Genomic DNA, 19,389 nt, shown 5'->3' on the forward strand with positions numbered 1-19,389 from the left:
TTTGGAAACCTTTTGCAGGGAAAAAAATCTGGTTTTTTTCCCAAATATCATACAGTGCATCTGCTTTTCCCTCATTTTTAAACTAGTGAAAATACATATATGTTCTGAATTTCTGAGTAGAGACACTGAAAGCTTGAAAGTCTGCATCGTGAATTCAGTCCTGCCAGCCAATCTTTTTGTAACCTATGTCATTTATGCTCTGTGCCTTGATTTCCCCTTCTACAAAATTAAATGTTGATATCCACTGATCTCAGTAAATTTTAAAGCAAATTAATCAGTTATTAACACTTTACTTACCCATTGCCTCTCTTATGAGGATTTCTCAACACTTTCCAAAGTACATTTTAATGTTCACATATTCATTTTCAAAACACCCCTGGGAAGTAGATAGGAAGCCAGAATTTCCCTGATTTCATTTAGTAAATGAATCACAGACAGGCAAAATGATTTGCTGCAGGTCCCCTTTGATGAGTACAACCATAAGTTGGATCTCTCTGATGCCCTGTTGTTTCAAAGCAACTGAAGCTTCTCTGGTAACTGGGGACAAAGAGAGAGAAAGCAAGAGAAGCTACACCAACAGGATACTAGATAATTGGATTGTAAAAAATAAGATCTAGTTATTATTAGGACCTAAGCGCAAAACCTCTTTGGTATATTGTATGAGTTATTGCCATTCAGCACATAGGACATATTTTATAAATGGATGTACAGTGTTCATTGAGCAATGTTTATGGGTAACAGATTTTTAGAACAGATTTCCAATATACATATATGTCATATGTAAACTACAATTAGCTGCTTATAAATTTATAATCCTACTTTCTCTCACTTAAAAATAAAAAAATAAAAATTCTAGACAAAATCTGAAATCTCATTGGTTCAACATTGGACCCTTCTCCAAATTCTGAAATCACATTAGCATAGTCAATGGGTCTAAAACTCCAGGTCTGAACTCAGTAGGGCAGGAAAAAAGAAGATCTCCCATTGTTGCTCCTCAAGAATTTCGAGGAGAATGTGTGGACCCTTGCTTGTCCTCAGGCATGGAGACTGGCTCTGTTCACCACATTCCCTAGTCAGGACTGGAATGATCACTTATGATGTCAAGAAAAGCAGCTTATGACTTCAGCTGGGAGTAAACATTTGTTGGAGATGAAGCAAGTCATCAGAAACACAGATGCTGTTATTATTAGTATTACCATTATGCAAATTTCTTTAGAACTAAAGAACAAGGGAAGAGAAATATAGAACATAAATGACATGCAAGAAGAATTGCCTCTAAGAAGGATGCTTTTGAAGGTTTTCTATGCAGCTCTTTAAAATCAATGGAGTAATTAAAAGTGGAAAAAAATATGGTAGTGCAAGGAAATAAAAAGACTAGGTCTGGAAAATATTAGATATCCCTGAATACGGTTGGAACTAATAACAAGCCTCAAAAATGAAAAACAACAAGAGAAAAAATTGCCTCAACATATTTCTTTGGTGCTTAAAAAAATCTCCACTTGTAGTATCTGAAGAGGAAGGAAGGAAGATGCTTAATTCCTGTGTTTTCCTGTTATTCTACTGCCCCTGTACTTTTTGCCACTGAGATGGCCATGTAGAGCACAAGTGGGTAAGCAGAATTTCTGTATTCATACCCTGAAGCCTCTCTCTAACCCTGTCCTTGGGTTCTAATCTGTAGGGCTATGGTACAGGAAAATTTGTGCTATAATGAGGTCCTTTGGGTATTTACTGTTACTAAACCAACATAGACCCAAGTTATACCAAATTCTATGCTAGTCTGGAGAGTGTTATGAGCAGAACTGTCCCAGTTCTAGTAAGGTGTGAGAATAGTATGAGCTTACACTTTTAGCATAGTCCATTCCTACACCTCATCTATGAATTATCTGAATGTAGGGGCTACACTATAATCTACCTTTCAAGTATTATGACACAGAAGCTTAGGACATTAGGGGCTCTTGAAGAATCATCTGCTCAGTCAAAAATAATTTACTAAGTGTTTGCCGTATGCTAAACATCATACAAAATCCAGAATTCATGTCTCCATGATATTTATTTTGGGCAGAACACTTTTTTATTTTTACAACAACCCTATAAAGTAGCTAGTATGAATAGAATTAATCCCATTTTACAGATCAGGAAAATTGAGAATAGTCAAGTCATTCACCCATTGCCCTAGTTTTGCAGCTTAGAAAAGAAGCCAGATTTCCTAAGTTCAAAATGCGACGGGATTTTCCTTTCCCACAACACTACTTATCCTGACACTGTCTCCTTGTCTACACAGCAGTTTCATTCAAACTATCCCAGGCACCCCACAATACACACACACACATATACTCACTGGCATGGAGTCTAGATTTTACCAAGTCATTACCCTTGTTAATGTCAAACTATGACTAAATAAACATCTCCGTATTGTGTAATATGCCTTCATATACAGCACATATATTCGTATATCTATGTACATGCATATAGATAAATATATACAACTTGGCATCTACTCAAGGATATATGCCAGGATAGATTCCCAGCTTTATATACACATGTAACTCATGTATATCAGTGCATATGGCAGTCAAGGGAATATAACTAATCAGTAGAACATGTTTTATTCCAGATGTTTTTTATCATATTTTCTCACTATCACTAATAAAAAATCACCATAGTTGTTCTACTTGGACAGTTTGATTGGTCTTTAATCCCAAACCTCATTGAAAGAAGGAATACAAACCATTTTATGTCTTCCAGAACTCAACAAAAATGTGACTGGCAAGGTGGTGTGGTTCCAGAGTTCATCTCTATTGAAAGAAAAAGAAAAAGCAAGAAATCAAATCATTCTTATCAGATGAGTCAAAGGGAAGTAAGGATTATTATTTGTTTTGTTTTCCTGCTTCTTGTGAGTATTGCTCTTGTGGCTCCTAAATATGCCTATCCATCTAGTGACCTACCTACCTACATATCTATCTGTATTTTTTTTTCTATTTTCTCCTAAGAATGTAGAATAGTGGGTCAGGGCTATGACTTACACATTTGTAACTTGCTGTTAGGAAGACCTGAGTTCAATCCTGCCTCAGATTTAAGGTTGATATGTGACATTGAGTCAGTTAACCTCTCTGATCTTCCATTTCCCTATCTGTAATATGAGGTTAATGATGACATTCATATCATGAGACTGCATTGAAGTTCAAATAAGATCATGTATATAAAATGTTTTGCAAATCTTAAAGAATTCTTTCAATGTGAATTTTTAAAAATCTTTTTCTCGGCTTTCCATTTGAGAGTGAATTTCTCCTTGCTACTGAAATGTAATAGACTCTAACATGGTCTCATTCATTTATTCATTCATTCATTCATTGAACATCCCTTAATTTAACGAATATATGAAAAACCATATCCTATCCACTGAAAGAGAAAAAGAGATTAGACAAAATGTGCAAGGTCCCTGCCTTCAATGGGCTTGCTTATTTTCCCCCTAAATTGTCTTTACTACCCATTTCCATTCAGCATCACAAATAACCAGATATTTGGTTGCAACAAAACCCATTTCATTCTCTTTAGACTACACTGTAGATAGCTAGGGTTTTTACCTCTATTCATGTGTTTCACACCTGTATTACTCAACTATCCTCCATGACTAATCTCCTTGTATCCAACTCCCATCCAATCTGTCTCAAATTCCACTGGAAAAAAAATACTCTCCTGTGGTGTGATAGACAGTTGGAGAAGTTTTCTTTGGACTTTCTGGACCACTTAATAATAAGTATGACTTGCTGATGCTATCAAAAGCCCTCTGCTAGTCACTCCTCACTTACCATTATCCCTTGCACAATTCTTCTTTGCCCATCCCTTGTGCCTGAAAAAAAATCTTTTTTTCACACCTTCTTCCAAAAAAGTATTACATGACTGTCACATCCTCTCATCAGCAATCTCTGTCTATTCTATCTTATTATTCAAATTACTAATAACAATAGTAATAATGCCTAATATTTACATTGTGCTCAAACATCTATGAAATAATTTATATATATGTAATATAGATGGGTATATATTATTATCCTCAAATTCTACCTCATATATGACATTGTAGTATGATGAATTAAACGAGGATTTCCACATTCTAACAACTGTTTTCCCCAACTATGTTTTTCCTCCATACATTTATTATCTTATTTCTAAATACCTTGTGAAAAATCCCCTCAATGCCCTCATGAGATTGCCTTGTATCCAACACATATCTTCTTTCTGTGCTTGATTAGGTTCCAATTAGGTTCCTTTTCTACCACATCTAGAAATACATCCAGAATTATAATCTTAGAATCCAAGTGTTACATATGTTATTAATGTATACATATAATGGATATTGTCAAAACTTTTGCAGATAATTCTGAGTCAGGCTGAACTTGGGCCAATCCAGGAATTCAGGCTCAGTATTAAAATATGAGCTACTCTTTATGGACCATATAATTTGCAATTAAATACATTTTAAATTAATCTAAGATTTAAAATTATAGATTAAGTATTTAAAATTATGCTGAATTTCAGTTAACACATTACTCCTCTCATTCTCTGCACTCTCAACAGAGTGACCATGGTAAGTAAGAAAGGTGTCACCTCAAGGCAGTGGAGATTCCACTAAAAATCTCTGATATTAACTCCACATAGGCTGGTGCTTTTTTTGCCTTGGGAGGAAAAGGAGTCAAATCAACAATGATTCTAAAAAAGATATAGATGCCGTGTCTATGAGTGGAGGGTAGATTAATAAATCCTTTCTGGGAAAAGTAAAAATATTAATTTGATTATGTTTCTAGAACTTGAAATACTGGAGGGAAGTGATTAATGAAGTGACAAGGAAGCTGTCAAGAACATAAGAAGACAGGCGGAGAGTAGAATCAAATATAGTAGTTACTTCCTGAAATAGTGGATCCCACAAGGAATTCATCAATGAAACCGATAGGGCTTCGAGGTAGCATATCTTGAGAATAAAGGGTTACGTTTTCAGGGTATAGGTTTTGTGGTTCTGACCGCAAGGTAGATTGAAAGAATAGAATGGATCTAACTTACTATATATTCTTCCTCTCTAGTTTCAACCCTGTAAATGTGTTTGAGTTAGTAAAGGTCTGGATCTGAAGGAGTGGAAATGCAGTCTCATAATCTTTAAATCTAACTGCAGAGTTTATTGATAATATAAAATACACAAGTGGGACACACATACAAAAAGACTCCAAGACTATGTGTGCCAATCAATAATATTGCCCCTCAATTTCTCAGCTATTTATTCTGGTTTCTGAGAAGTAAAGCAGTAAAGTAACTTACAAGTAAACCAGACCTGTCTGGATAAAGTCCTGGTCTGAGGGGCTACAATTGTGTTTTATATTTAGAAAAGAAAAGAAAGCTAGATCCTTTTCAAATGCACTAATCTAGGTAAAGCAGATCCCAAGCACTTTTAACTCTACTAATCCTAAGTAAACTAAATACAGATACACACAAGGGCTGGTAGCATTTCTTTGATGCCAAGAACTGTGATCATACTCCTTTCAAAAAGGAATTATTCCTCAAAACTAGAAAGTAGGCTGGTTGTTAAGACATAAACAAATCAGGTCAATTTTCAAGATATTTAGATTTTTAATAGTTTAGTGAATAGCAAAATCTTGTGAACATGTAATTGAAATATTAAGACTTTACTTTGAGACCAGTAATATCCAAATAGTTTGAAATAATAGGGTACAAAGAAGAATTAACCACAGTCAAGTTAGAAACAGATAAATTATACTTTTTATTTAGATTTATTTGAATTCTAGCTCTTTCTGCCTCCCTTTCTCTCCCCTTTCTGAGGGAAGGGGTTCAGACTTTGTAAGGACATTATTTAATGTGTTACACTGGGTTTCCTTGGCTGTCCTGTCAGTTGTCCCCAAAGCACCATGTATAGAGTGCTCCATAGACAGTAAGTACCATTAGTGTCTGACTAATTAGCCTTTGATTAAGTGGTCTGGAGACTAAATCTCAAACTCTATGACCACAGAAATAGTGTTTGTAAAGTAATTGTTCTTAAATAACTGTTCTAATCTCACCACACACCTTTTAAAAGAAAAATGCTTTTTCTATTTGGTAGAACCATTGAACAGATATCTAGCAATATTTTCTAAACCCTAAGGCAAGAAACTAATGCACTACTGTGCCATAATCTAAAAAGAGAGTATGACTGTATTCAGTACATTAGCATTAAAAATGAATTCAACCACAAACTGTTCATGGTTAAAGAGGATTTAAAATTCAGAGTTAAGCCACCTTTCAGTGTGTGTCCTATGTCCTTACCAATTCTTCTGGAAATGCTAGTCTGAGGAACACTACAAAGTTTTTCTCTCTTCTCTTATTGCCAAGTTCATTCTTGAACAGCAACACTGAGGGGACAAATAAAGAGGAATAGCTTCTTTCTCTGTTCCAAAAGTTAAATAGAGAAACTATTATAAGGTTTCATTCCAGTCATCTTCAGGGAATGTCTGAAAGCATCAAAGATCCTAAGCTGGAAAGAACTTCACAGCCCAACTCCATTAATTTACATATAAGAAAACTGAAGTTTTAGCCAAGTTAGTGTCACTGTTAAGCATCAGATTTGGCATTTGAACCCAGTTCTTCTGACTCCGGAGCTAATGATTTCTTCCCACTTCACCATACTTCTTATTCCAAGATATAAAGTTAAGGGTATTCATGAATGAAGTATCAAGAATCACTCAAAATATTTTGCCCTTGTGTTCTCATCTGATAGAAAATCTAGAGTCAGAAAGTCACTTAAATTCTGTCTAACGCAGTTTTCTCACACAAAAATGTAGATAAAAATAGCATCTACCTCCCAGGGTTGTTGTGAGAATAACATGAGATAATATTTATAGAATCCTTTGTCAACCTTTAAGTGGCATATAAATGCTAAACTATCATCATTGTTGTTATCATCATGTCAATTATCTACCGTTTGCCCCTCCATGACCATTTGCCTTCCTCCTCTGCTCTGAGGTCTACAAAAAAGTCTCTTTGACCTATCAATTCATACTAAGTCACCAATGAGCACTTAATTGCCTTTCCTCAAACATCATTCTTCTTTATGTCTCTGGGGTTTTTGACACTGTTGATTAGATACTTCTCTCTGATATTCTTTTCTCTCTAGGTTTCTATGACATTGCTCTCTCCTAGTTCTCCTCCTAGGTGCTTTCAACTCTATAGAATAAGATGAGGTACCTACCTCCCAGTGTTTCCTTCTGCCCACTCTGCACTTCCTAGCTTCCTTTGGTGTGTTGTCTTTTCTCATTAGATTGTAAGCTCCTTGAGGACAGGAACTATCTTCCTTTTCATTATTTGCATCTCCAGTATGAGCATGGTGCCTGGCATATTGTATTTGCTTAATAGTTATTTATTGAATTGAATCTTCAATTCCTCACTCTTTAACTTATCATATTCATTCTGTTGCCAATCTACCTTCATTTTATCTTTCATATGTGCCTTCTCCTTCTCTCATCTGACAACACTACCACAGTAGTACAATCAGTTACTCAACCATTATACATTAATCAAATGCCTACAATGTTCCAGGCATTGTGCTAAATGCTGGGGACACAAAAAGAGACAAAAGTTAGTCCTTGCCTCCAGGACCTTACAATATAATGAGGAAGACAACATGCAAATAAATACAGCAGGAGCCCCTTATCCTCATTTTTGCTTTCCAAGGTTTCAGTTTTCCACAATAAACCCAAAGCACTGTGAATCCACCAGCAAAATGCTAAAAGACTGCCTGCCTCAGTAATCTGCACCAATGGTGGTCTCTTCTGCTTCTACTTTCACTTTTTAAGGTTTTTTTGGGGGGAAATGAGGGAAGGTCACTGAGTGCAGAACTGAGGGGTAGGATCCAGGAGAGAGAGAACATATATATATATATATATATATATATATATATATATATATATATATATATATATATATATGTATGTGTGTGTGTGTGTGTGTATATATATATATATATATGAGGTCAGAAGATATTAACTTACATACTTAGTTTCAGTCATCCACAATAGGTCTTGGAATGTATCCCCCATAGATAATGGGTCATATTGTGGCAAGCTGCCTACATAGGATGAATAGGAGATAATTAGTAGATGGAAGGCAGTGGAATTAGAAGGGGTTGAAGAAGGTTCCTGTAAAAGGTGGGATTTTACTTAAGATTTAAAAGAAACCAGAAAGAGCAATAATCAGAGCAGAGGAAGAAGAGCATTCCAGGCATGAAGACTAGCCAGAGAAAATGCCAGAACTGCTCTCAGCAGCTTTATCTTTAGTGTCCAAAATGTCAGTGTCACCAGATTGAAGATTATATGTTGAGGTTCTTCAATACTTTTCAGTTATATCTGATTCATCCTATCCTCTATTTGGGATTTTCTTGGCAGATACTGGAGTCATTTGCCATTTCCTTCTCAAGCTCATTTTACAGATGAGGAAATGAAGACAAATGGCATTAACTGTCTTGTCAAGGTCATACATCTAGTAAGTATCTGAGGCTGGATTTAAACTCAGGATTTACTAACTCTAGTCCCAGTGTTCTATCCATTGCACCACCTACCTAGCTGCCCACATATTGGGAAGTAAGGTATAAAAAGACTGGAAAAGTAAGAAGAGATTAGCTTATGAAGGGCTTTTATTTGATCCTAGAAGCAATAGGGAACTTCTAGAGTGCATTGAGTGGGTGGGGAGGGAGGGAGATGTTGACATGATCAGATCTGAGTTTTAGGAAAATTACTTTAGTAGCTGAATGGTGTGGATGGATTGGAATAAGAAGAGACTTAAGGCAGGCTGAGTCACCAGCAACCTATTGCAATAATCCAACCATGAAATAATGAAGGCTAATATTAGAGTGGCACTGTCAGAAGAGAGAAGGATGATATTCCAAAGGTGAAATCAACAGGTATTGGCACCACATTAGATACAGGAGAGGTGAGAGATACAGGGTGAGAGACAGTGTGGAATTCAAGATGACTCCTAAGTTGTGAACTTGAGGGACTAAGAGGATATTTCCTTCTACAGGAATAGGGAAGGTAGGAGGTAAGGAAGGTTTAGGGGGAAAGATAAGAAGTTTTACTCTGGTCATTTGGAACTCAAGACATATACTGAACATACAGTTGAATATGGAAGATTGTAAGTCAGCAGAGTTTGGGACAGCTTAGGTAGAGTAGAGAATTGTCAACATAGGGATGGTAATGAAATCCCATGGGAGTTGACAAGATCACCTGGTGAAATAGTAAATACAGAAAAGAAAAGAAACCTGAAACAGAACCCTGAAGGGCACCTCTAATTGGAAGGCAATATCTGAAAGAGAATTCAGCAAAGGTGACTGACAAGGAATGATCAGATAGTTTGGATGAGAACCAGGAAAGAGTGATGTATCAAAAACATAAAGGGAAGAGAATATTATGAAGAAAGTGATCAAAGGTATCAAAAGCTGCAGGCTCTCATCTCTTGCCTGCACAGGCTGAAGAAGTAGTAGTAGAAGACATAGACTTACTTCAAGTCTTTCTATTCCAGTCCATCCTCCACTCATTTAGCAAAGAGATGTTCCAAAAGTACAGGTCTGACTGTGTCACCTCTCTTCTAAGTGAACTCAGGGTCACTGAAAATATGAATAATATGAAATAAATATGAAATAATTTGCTGGACTTTAAAGCCCTTCATAAGGTAGCCCCTTCTACCTTTCTGATTTATTTTTAAGTACTTTTCCCCTTCTACACATCTTCTGGACTCCTGGTGTTCTTCACACAAGACATTCTATCTTCTGAAGCCTATTCATTTTCACTTGCTGTCCCCACCATACCTAAAATGAATGACCTTAACATCTCTGATTCATGTTTTCTCTCATTTCCTGTGAATCTCAGGTAAATTTCTATCATCTGCAAGAAAACTTCCATGACCTTCCTTTATATAGTGACTTTTCTCTAAAATTACCACCATGTTACCTATATACATATATATACAAATGTATATGCAAATGTGTGTATATATATATTCTAATGGGGGGAGACAATATGGAAATAGCTATATTTCCATATTGTCTCCCCCCATTAGAATGTGATTCGTTGGGGCAGGAGATGCTCTTTGCCTTTCTTTATATCAGTATCACTTTGCACAGTGCCCAGCATGTTGGTAAGTATTTAATAAATGTGTGTGGACTGGCCAACTGACATAAGGACCCATGAACTTAGCCATTCTACTATTGTATCCTAAGAACTATCAGCCCTTTCCCTCTCTCCTGCAAAGGAACCTTCCTCTATGTAGTCTCTCCCCCAATTAGATTGTGAGCTCCTTGAGATCAGGAGTTTCTATCTGTATCCCTGGCACTTGGTACTGTGCTTGGCAAATAGTAAGAGATGAATAAGTCCTTTTTTATTCACTCATTATTTAGTTCATTCTTTGAAATTAGTTTTCATGAAGGAGTGGCTTTTCATTTGGGGATGACTTAGTGTTCACATTGCCTCTTCATATGACAGGGTGTCTAGTTCTGAAAAGCTCTTCAACCCCCTGGGCACTGCTATACTTTGTGCCTCACTCATTTTTAATCTCCTTTTTCAGAACTTTTCAGGAAGGGTGCCCAGTGCCCTGTGTGCCTGGTTCTGAACCCACTCCTCACCACATGGCAGGCAGCAGGATGGCTCCATATATCAAGCCTGCTGTGCCATATCCTTTTATTAGCTGTGCTGCTGAGAAGAGTCTAAAAGAGGGACAATTTTATTTTATTTACTGATGGCATTGTGTCAGTAGTTTAATCAATAGATATGGGCTCGGAAGAATGATGCTGATACTTTGCCCATGAGACAAAAGGGTTAGAGAGAATGCTTATTTTGAGTATTAAGAGGAAAACTTATCAAATGTGAGCTAATCCTGCCAAAAAGCTTTCTAGGGGTGGGTGAGGGGAATTTTAAAGCTACAACTCTCATTCAGACTAACTCCAGGGACCCGTCAAACAATAAAGTAATGCTTTCTGAAAAGGAATTTCATTTGGCCCCTTCTGGAAGGGAAAAAATAAGAAAGCAAAGAAAAGCCATAATTCTCATCGTTAATATTTTCTTTCCACTATAGATAGTACTTTCATGGCATATCCTGCTGGTGACCAAAAATTTGAAAGCCACTCTAAAGAGGAAAACTATGTCTAGGAAGGATATATGCCCAACAGTCCACTGGTTGGCAGGACCATGTCACCATCCCGCCTTTAAATGGCGCGAGGATAAGGGAAGCAATCATCTATGTGGCCCTCCTCTACAGAGCAAGGGTGTCCAGCTTTTCTAAGATGCCCATGGCTAAGGTCTGAAGAGTATGGACTGGTTTGCTTTTGTTTTCAGTATTCTCTTGTGAGGTTGGAAACATTCATATATCACTTTTATTACTGTGAGCTATATGAGTCAGGATTTTCTGAAGTGGCAAAAATGGGCTGGCTACTGGCTCCCTCTGCCTTTTATGAAGCCCAATTGGAAACCCTGTCCCCTTAGCGTCAATATTTTAAAATCTCTGCTTCCAACCCCACATAAATCTCCAATATCTATGCTGAGAGGGGAAACACTGTTATGAACTGTGTCTTCGACAGGCAGAGAACTTAACCAGGACACCTCCAGCCTTGTCCCAGTTTTGCTCCTCTCAGAGATAGAGCCTTATTTGAAAGCACCATCTGGGCCAGAAAGAAGAGAGGTTTGATCATTTTTGAAAGGCACATCTAGTACAGTCTGAGGGGCTGCTTTTTTCTTTTTTTCTTTTCTTTTCTTTTTTTTTTTTGGATTGATAGTCAAAGAATTGGGTTTTGCACTCTGAGCTCTTCTTTCCCAGCTTCAATAAAGTTATTGGCTGGCTAATGAATGTTCGCTGCAGTACTCCCTGTGGTCAGTGGGGCTGTTGTTTAATGAATTGCTTAATGTGCTTGATTACTGTTACAATGTTGAATGAGGAAAAGGCAAGAGAGATTTGAAAAGCTCACTGGAGGATATGATGGAAACGAGTTGGATCAATAGGAACTTTTTTTACTCATCTCTGATCCACGCATTCTGAGCTGCATTGTTCCAGTTGGGGCATAATGCAATTCTGTGGCTTGTTGTCTTTTTATAATTCACAAATATAAATCTCCTTTGACATTGGGTTTTAGGGCTGGCCTTCCTGGAGTTATAAATGATCCCCAGACTCCAGTCCCGGTTACTCACATGGACAGATAAATTAATTAGGAAAACTTTTATGCCAATTACTTTATGCCCTTGGCTTTCATATGTTTCTGAAGAGCAGCAGCTAATTAAAGATATGATTCATAATTACTGGTCGATAGAGTAGTTGAGTAATGGAATCAGGAACTGTTCCAAAAAAAATTATCCATCCCATCATTACTAATTGTTACATAATACATAAGGCTGTAGAATTCAAATAAAAAATTACTCATTTTGAAAGGCTCATTCAATTTTTTTACTTAACATTATAAACATGGAATCAGTTCTCACTTTTTAAAAGCTAATGATAGATTTTTGTTACCATTTATTTTTATTTTTTAGATCCTCATTATGCTTATTTACTTTTACTTCAAAGTCACCAATATACATTTAGGAAACTACAGTCTAGTTAGAACAAAAAGCATGATCCCTGGAAACCATTCTCCTTTTACCTAGGAAAAAGTTTAAATTATTGGTGATAAGTATCTTCCATTTCCAGACTTGGGGTACTACTAGTGGAAGGAAATGGAGGGTTTTAATTTGTTTTGTTTTGATAATGGTGGTGATTTAAAACAATTTACAATTGCAATTGATAAGAAAACCTTTTTGGGGGGAAGCATAAGATATTGGCACTTTGGGGCAATTTTTTTTTCCTATAGGAAAGTAATTGCAGTTGACATTTATATAGGGCCTTAAAATTTGCCAATCATTTTACATCTACTATCTCATCTCAACCTCACAGCAATCCTATGAAGTAGATACTATGAACTCTATTTTATAGATTAGGAAACTGAAGCTTTGAAGATTGAGTGATTTGTTCATGGTCTCACATTAAGGGTGAGAGGAAGAATTTGAACCCATATCTCTCTTGATTTTAAGACTAACACTCATTCAATTAGACTATGTTTGTGACTACTTGACATTTCCTTGAATTTCCTTACCATGGTGTAAATACCAACCTTTATTCAGAGAAATCATGGTTTATTTAACTTAGTATCTCTTCCAACCAACCAGTCCAGTGCTCTTCAAACAGTAAATGCTATAAAAAATTTTTTGTTGTCATTGTTGAATGAATTAATGAGACTATTAAAACTGAAAGTGTTCATGTGCAGAAATGGTGTTTGTTTTCTGAAAGATACTAGACCTGGGCCCTGCTACTTCTTAACTCTAGCTAGTGTTGCTAGCTATGCACAAACATGAACACTTGGCAGAAAGACAAATTCATGACCTAAGTACACCACTTACATATGAAAACCACGACATTTGGGTTTCTACATAAAGCATCCCATTTGACTTTCCACATGGACTCTCCTTTCTTTCCTGGTGTTGCTTTGGGATTTTCTTCCATGTGTTCTCTCCCTTATCCTTGCTGTTGCAGGCCTTATTTCTACCTGGAATCATGCCTGCTGCCTCAAAGTTATTCTCATCTCAAGTCCTTTCTCTTCCAAGGTAGAGTTTTCTGTGCAGGAGCTGGACAAACAGGAAAGAAAGGTAAATTATGCGAATAGTTCTTTCCTTTCTCTCACCCTTACGTATAAGCATTATGCTCAGATCAGAGCCTCTATCCTATCTCCATGCCACATTTTGCCTAAAAGTCCTGTTTGTTCCAAAATCTCCAACATCTCAATGCTTATTTCTCTGTCAGAACTCCCAAATAAGCCTTACATTTTGAAAGAGGGAGGGAAAAGTTGGAGGAAAAATAAAATGCTAGGAATTCTTACCTTAAAGTCTTGGGTATGATTATCACCTCTTCTTGTCACTCATTTCTAGTCAACTTTCTCTAATGATTTTAGAGTATGACCTGTAAATAAGGAACTGTCTACTGGAAATAGCTTGTGAAAATTGAATGAGATATTGGAGATTATCTAGCCCAATGTAATTTTTAATAGAAAATTATATCAAGGGTTAGAAATGTTGTGAAATGCTGAAAGTACCATGCCCAATTTAGTAGCAAATGTGGGACTAGAATCCAGAGCTTCTGACTATTTGTCCAGGGCTCTTTCTAAAGTCCACATTGCCTATAAAATTGCTGTCTGCAAAAAAGGTGATGTGTCTCATAAATATTCCTTCTGGGGTTTTTCAAATGCATTTATTAAATAAAGGCTTCAATATGGCACAGATTTGATGGCAGAAAATGTAAACAACTATGGTATGAGGACTTCAAGGACTTTAAATAGGGCATATTATATATAAGATTGTGCTATTGAATTTGGAAAGTTTTTCATCTACTACAAAAGGATTCTTGGAGAAGACTGACTTTAATTTAGATTTAGAGTAACATGAGTTACTCAAATTTGCTCTAAGTGAGAAAATTTGAGAACGGCATGTTGTAGGGCAGCAGAGGAAAGGGAATCCATCCATAAAGAAACATGTGCTTAAAGGCTCTGGGGTCAGGAAACAGAAAAACCTGGCTACAAGAGCATTAGAAGCATTTGCAAACTAGGGAGACATAAACTGCTCAATACCTATCTAATTCAAATTAGATATTGTTGCCTAAACCAGAAGTCTACTGAACCCCTTCAAGGGTCAGAGCAAGTGTCCCTTGGCCTACTAACAAGTTTGGCAAATAAAACTTGGAACTGCATTCTCACAGAGGAGAGAGGAAGCAAGAGTGGAAAGGGTAATAAGGAGCTCTCCATGGTAAAAGTAGAAATAGCTAAGGCCGGAGTAAAAATATATTTAAGCCATTTCCAAAGAGCAGCAAGTGGAAACAGTGGAAGCACAGCCTTGGTGTGTTCATTTATATTCTTTTTTCTTAGCAGGGTTTTCCATTTGCCCTGGGTGTGCTGAGTTGCTGTTTAGCAGCTGTTGTGAAAACCCCAGGATAGCTTCAGTTAAATACCCCTAATTGTTTTGGAGGAAAGAGATTCTTAGTAATAGTAAGTGAAGATGATGATGATGGGGATAAAGATAAATAAATGCTAGATAATAGAGTATTTATTAAATACTCACTGTCACCAGATACTGTAATATTTTGATACCATACTCCTTCCTTACTTGATGAAAAGTATTTTTTTTTAATTTAAGGATGGGACATTTGACCACACAGTTTCCATTTTTTTTTGTGCCAGCTTTCAAAAGCTCCATGCCTTGGCAAGACCAGTAAAGATTCAGCACAGAAACATTTCAGGCACACCACCTGCTGAGCTTTCCCAATTTAACAAACTTATGTGAGGTCTGGAGAGAGCAAATGAATGTGTTTTGAAAATAGGACCAACTGTGCATCCATTTAAGTGGTAGTTTCTGAGGTCAGTACCATTCCTAACATTACCCTCAAAACCGTTCAGAGGTCCACTAGCTCCTGGCCAGCCTTAAAAAATACTTTTCCCTATTAAGTTAATTTGAAAGACAAATCCAGCCATTGGATCCAGCTCTTTTAAAGACATTTGTTGGAATCATCATGTGGAGGACAAAGGGCTAAAGGGATTTGTGAACTGAAAATAAAGGACATTATAAGATGACAGTCTCAAGAATGACATACCCAAGAAAATTATTATTTGCCTTCTGGATCAAAGAGTAGTTATTTTTCATAAGAACAGAGAAGCAACCTCAGCTAAGAACCTCTGCCTGAATCTCTTTAAAACTAAGCAGATTTCTAAAAATCAAAGAACTAAGACCCTAAAAAGAACCTCAAGAGGTCATCTGATCAACATACTGACTTACACACCAAAAAGAAACAAAACCATCCAAAACAGTTACTTGTTTAAATTTGTATTCTCTTTCATGTCCCTATATAAGCCAGTGAAAGCTTCCTCCATCTGCAATATCCCTCTCCTAAAGAGCAAAGTCCCAAGATCTCTAGCAACATGCAGCTTCCTACTATGTACATAGCTAAAGCTAGATAAAGAAGGAACAATCCCTGACATACAGTTCACACTCAATCCAATTTTCATCTCCTCAGCACAGCCACATATCTCCCTAGATCTCGGACTCCCACCAACTTCAGATCAAACTCCTGACGTGAAAGAGACGCACAACAGAACAGAGGGGATGGGAACCACACTGACTAAATACAGATCACACCACGTATTCAATTGCAGTCGATGAGGCAAAGGGGATGAAAAGCTGAAGCACCACTGGAAACCACACACACTCAGGATTTCAAAGTTGGGCTTGATTTTCTCACCATTTACAATGGAGAAAATAGACACCCTTTTGAGTGGCTTCTAGTTCCGCATTTGGCCTGGGATGGTTGCTGAAGGAAGAGAATGATAAAGATAAATTGTATTCTTTTGTGGTTTAAAAGGCTTTGTGATCAATAAATAACCATGTGAGGAGAGAACATATCATCAGTCCCATTTTAGCGATGAGGAAACTGAGGCTACAAGTGGTAGTCAGTTTCCATCTCTATATTCAACTCTTGCATGGCACATTCATTTTTACATTTCTTATGTTACAAGGGAATATAGTAATTATAAGTAAAAGAAAATACATCCATTGAATTCATGAACTAAATAACCACTCTTACCACTACCATCCAAAAGAGCCTTGGCAAATCCTCTTATTCCTTTAACAAAGCAAACAAAAGCTACATTTCAGAGCATAATTCAGTGGCATTTTCTCTTGATGGGCACTGTACAAATTAAAATTCACTTTTGTGAAAGCTCTAGCTGGAGGCCACTCTGTCTTCCTCTAAAGTCATGGCCTTGTTGCAGAAGTGGTGAATCACAGTGGGATTTGGTTTGACCATGTTCAAGCCAGTATCTCTCAGTTGTCTCTGCTCAAAGCAGTCACTGACCCTGGTGGTCTGTGGTCTAACCACTCACTGAAAAAGAAGGGATATAATTTCTTTTGTCTTCTGTATCCAACCTTACTTGTGGTAGTGTTACACCATCTCTCTGAGTTAGAGTTTCCTCAATTACAAAATGATCATCGATCTTTATTGGTCCTATTATTTAGTTTTACATTCCCTTAATTAGCTAAGTAACAATAGTTATTTATCCCATCAAATTATAAAGCAATATGTAAATTGTCACTAAATATCATCTCCAGAGACAGATTTCTTCCAATACAGAAGCTCCCAGGGATTAACATAGTCTGCTTTAAAGTGAATTAAATCTTTGAGACCAAGAACATAATTTCTACAAAATGGCTACAACATGTTAAGAGACCCTTAATAACTAAATATATTCCACTGCCAAAGAGAAAAATATTTATCTTTCTATTATCATGAAGCCAGTATTGCTTCTGACTTTAAGAGGTTGCCTCTCATCGATTTGGACCTGTGTCCAAAGGGCCCTAAAACTATGTATACCCTTTGATCCAGCAATACCATTATTGGCTCTATATCCCAAAGAGACTTTTAAAAAGGAAAAAGGATCAATTTGTACAAAAATATTTATTTCAATTCTTTCTGTGGGAAAAAAGAATTGGAAGTTGAAGGGTTGTCCATCAATTGGTGAACAAAATGTGATATATGATTATATTAAAATATCATTATGCTATAAAAAATGACAAACAGGATGATTTCAGAAAAGCTTAGAAGGACTTTTATGAACTGATACAAAGTCAAGTAAATTGAATCAGAAGAGCATGGTACATAATACAGCAATATTTTTTGATTAACAACTGTGAGTGACCTATTTATTTTCAGTAAAACAGTGAACCGAGACAACTCCAGAAACTGCAATCTGCCCTAAGAGAAAGAAATGATGGAGTCTGAATGTAGACCAAAACATACTGTTTTCTACTTACTTTTTTCTTTTTTTTCTTTGAGACCTTTTCCAAAAATTGACTAAAATGGAAAAATATTTTACATAATTGAACATGTAAAATCTATATCAGATTGCTTACCATCTCAGGGAGAAGGGAGAGTTAGAAGGGAGGATGAAAAGAAGGGACAGAATTTGAAACTCAAATTTTTTTTAAATTAATGTTAAAAATTGTTTTTACATGTAGTTGAAGAAAAACAAAATACTATTTTTTAAAGTAGCCTCATGTTTATAGGATTTCAGGAGAACTGGAATTCTAAGTTTCTGAAAACATTGGCTATATGACCATGAGTAAGCAATTTAAACTTAAAGAGTTTCCAGGAAACTCTTTAAAACTATAAATGACATATGAGCTTCCAATCTGCATGCGCAGAGAGATTTCTACACCAGGAATTATCTCTGAGTGAGTAAATCATATGATCTGTTAGGCAAAATCTGATCTTTGCCCACAAACTGATCCAAACAAAAGTTTTGAAGTTATCTGAGAAATTATGGAATTAAAGCCCCCTGCCCCCAGTGATAGAACTATTAAGAACAGAAAATGATGACTGATTTTTTTTGTTTGTTTTCTCAGCTATGAATCTTCTACCTGTACCCTAGGAGATCAGAATTATGTGTACTTTGAAAGGTTGGGCTTTCCCCACCATACTGTGACCTTTTAGCAGATAAGTAGGTAGCCACCACTCTAAAGCTCCTCTCCCAAATTTTGACTTTTGGAGTATTTCAAACTTGGCTTTGTTTTTGTTTTTGTTTTGTTTTTACTCCTCTTAAGAAGACCTCCAAGAGGGCAGCTGGGTATATCAGTGTATTGAGAACCAGGCCTAGAGACGGAAGGTCCTAGGTTCAAATCTGGCCTCAGATACTTCCCAGCTGTGTGACCCTGGGCAAGTCACTTGACCCCCATTGCCTAGCCCTTACCACTCTTCTGCCTTGGAGTATTGACTCCAAGATGGAAGGTAAGGGTTTAAAAAAAAAAGGAAGAAGACCTCCAACTTGGACTTTGTACACTGTCAGGAATTATGATGGCATTTTCTTTTTTTTTAATTTATTCTGTCAGGTAACAATGATCTAGTATACCTCCCATACTCCACCCCAATTTAAAAGAAAAAGAAAATCATTGTAACAAATATGCATAGGCAAGCAAAATAATTGTTCACATTTTCCTTTTCCAAATATGCATTTCTTATTCTTCACTTGAATCAATCATCTCCTTATCAGAAAATAGGTAACATAGATCATCATCAATCCCCTGAAAGCATCTTTGGTCATTGAAATTATCAGAATTCTTGAGTCTTTTCAAAGTTGCTCATCTTTATATATTGTGCTAATTACAAAAAGGAATTTAACTATAAGCATATTGAGTAGCATAACCATTCAAGGCCAAATGCAGTGTAGCAAAGGTTTCAGCTGCATCTTTATCACAGACTACTAGTTACCCTCAATCAACCCTGACATCCATTAATTTAATTCAA

At 36.5% G+C, this 19,389-nt stretch overlaps 1 long non-coding RNA gene across 1 annotated transcript; it reads left to right on the forward strand.

Annotated features, from left to right (window-relative positions):
- The first annotated feature begins 1,166 nt into the window (after nt 1-1,166).
- Nucleotides 1,167-16,765, forward strand: LOC103098529 (uncharacterized). The gene is made up of 4 exons (XR_008916625.1): nt 1,167-1,609; nt 2,746-2,857; nt 13,585-13,697; nt 16,108-16,765. It is a non-coding gene; the product is annotated as an uncharacterized LOC103098529 (long non-coding RNA).
- Nucleotides 16,766-19,389: the final 2,624 nt, after the last annotated feature.

Source organism: Monodelphis domestica, chromosome 2 (assembly GCF_027887165.1).
Source record: "Monodelphis domestica isolate mMonDom1 chromosome 2, mMonDom1.pri, whole genome shotgun sequence".
Classification (NCBI taxonomy): Eukaryota; Metazoa; Chordata; class Mammalia; order Didelphimorphia; family Didelphidae; genus Monodelphis; species Monodelphis domestica.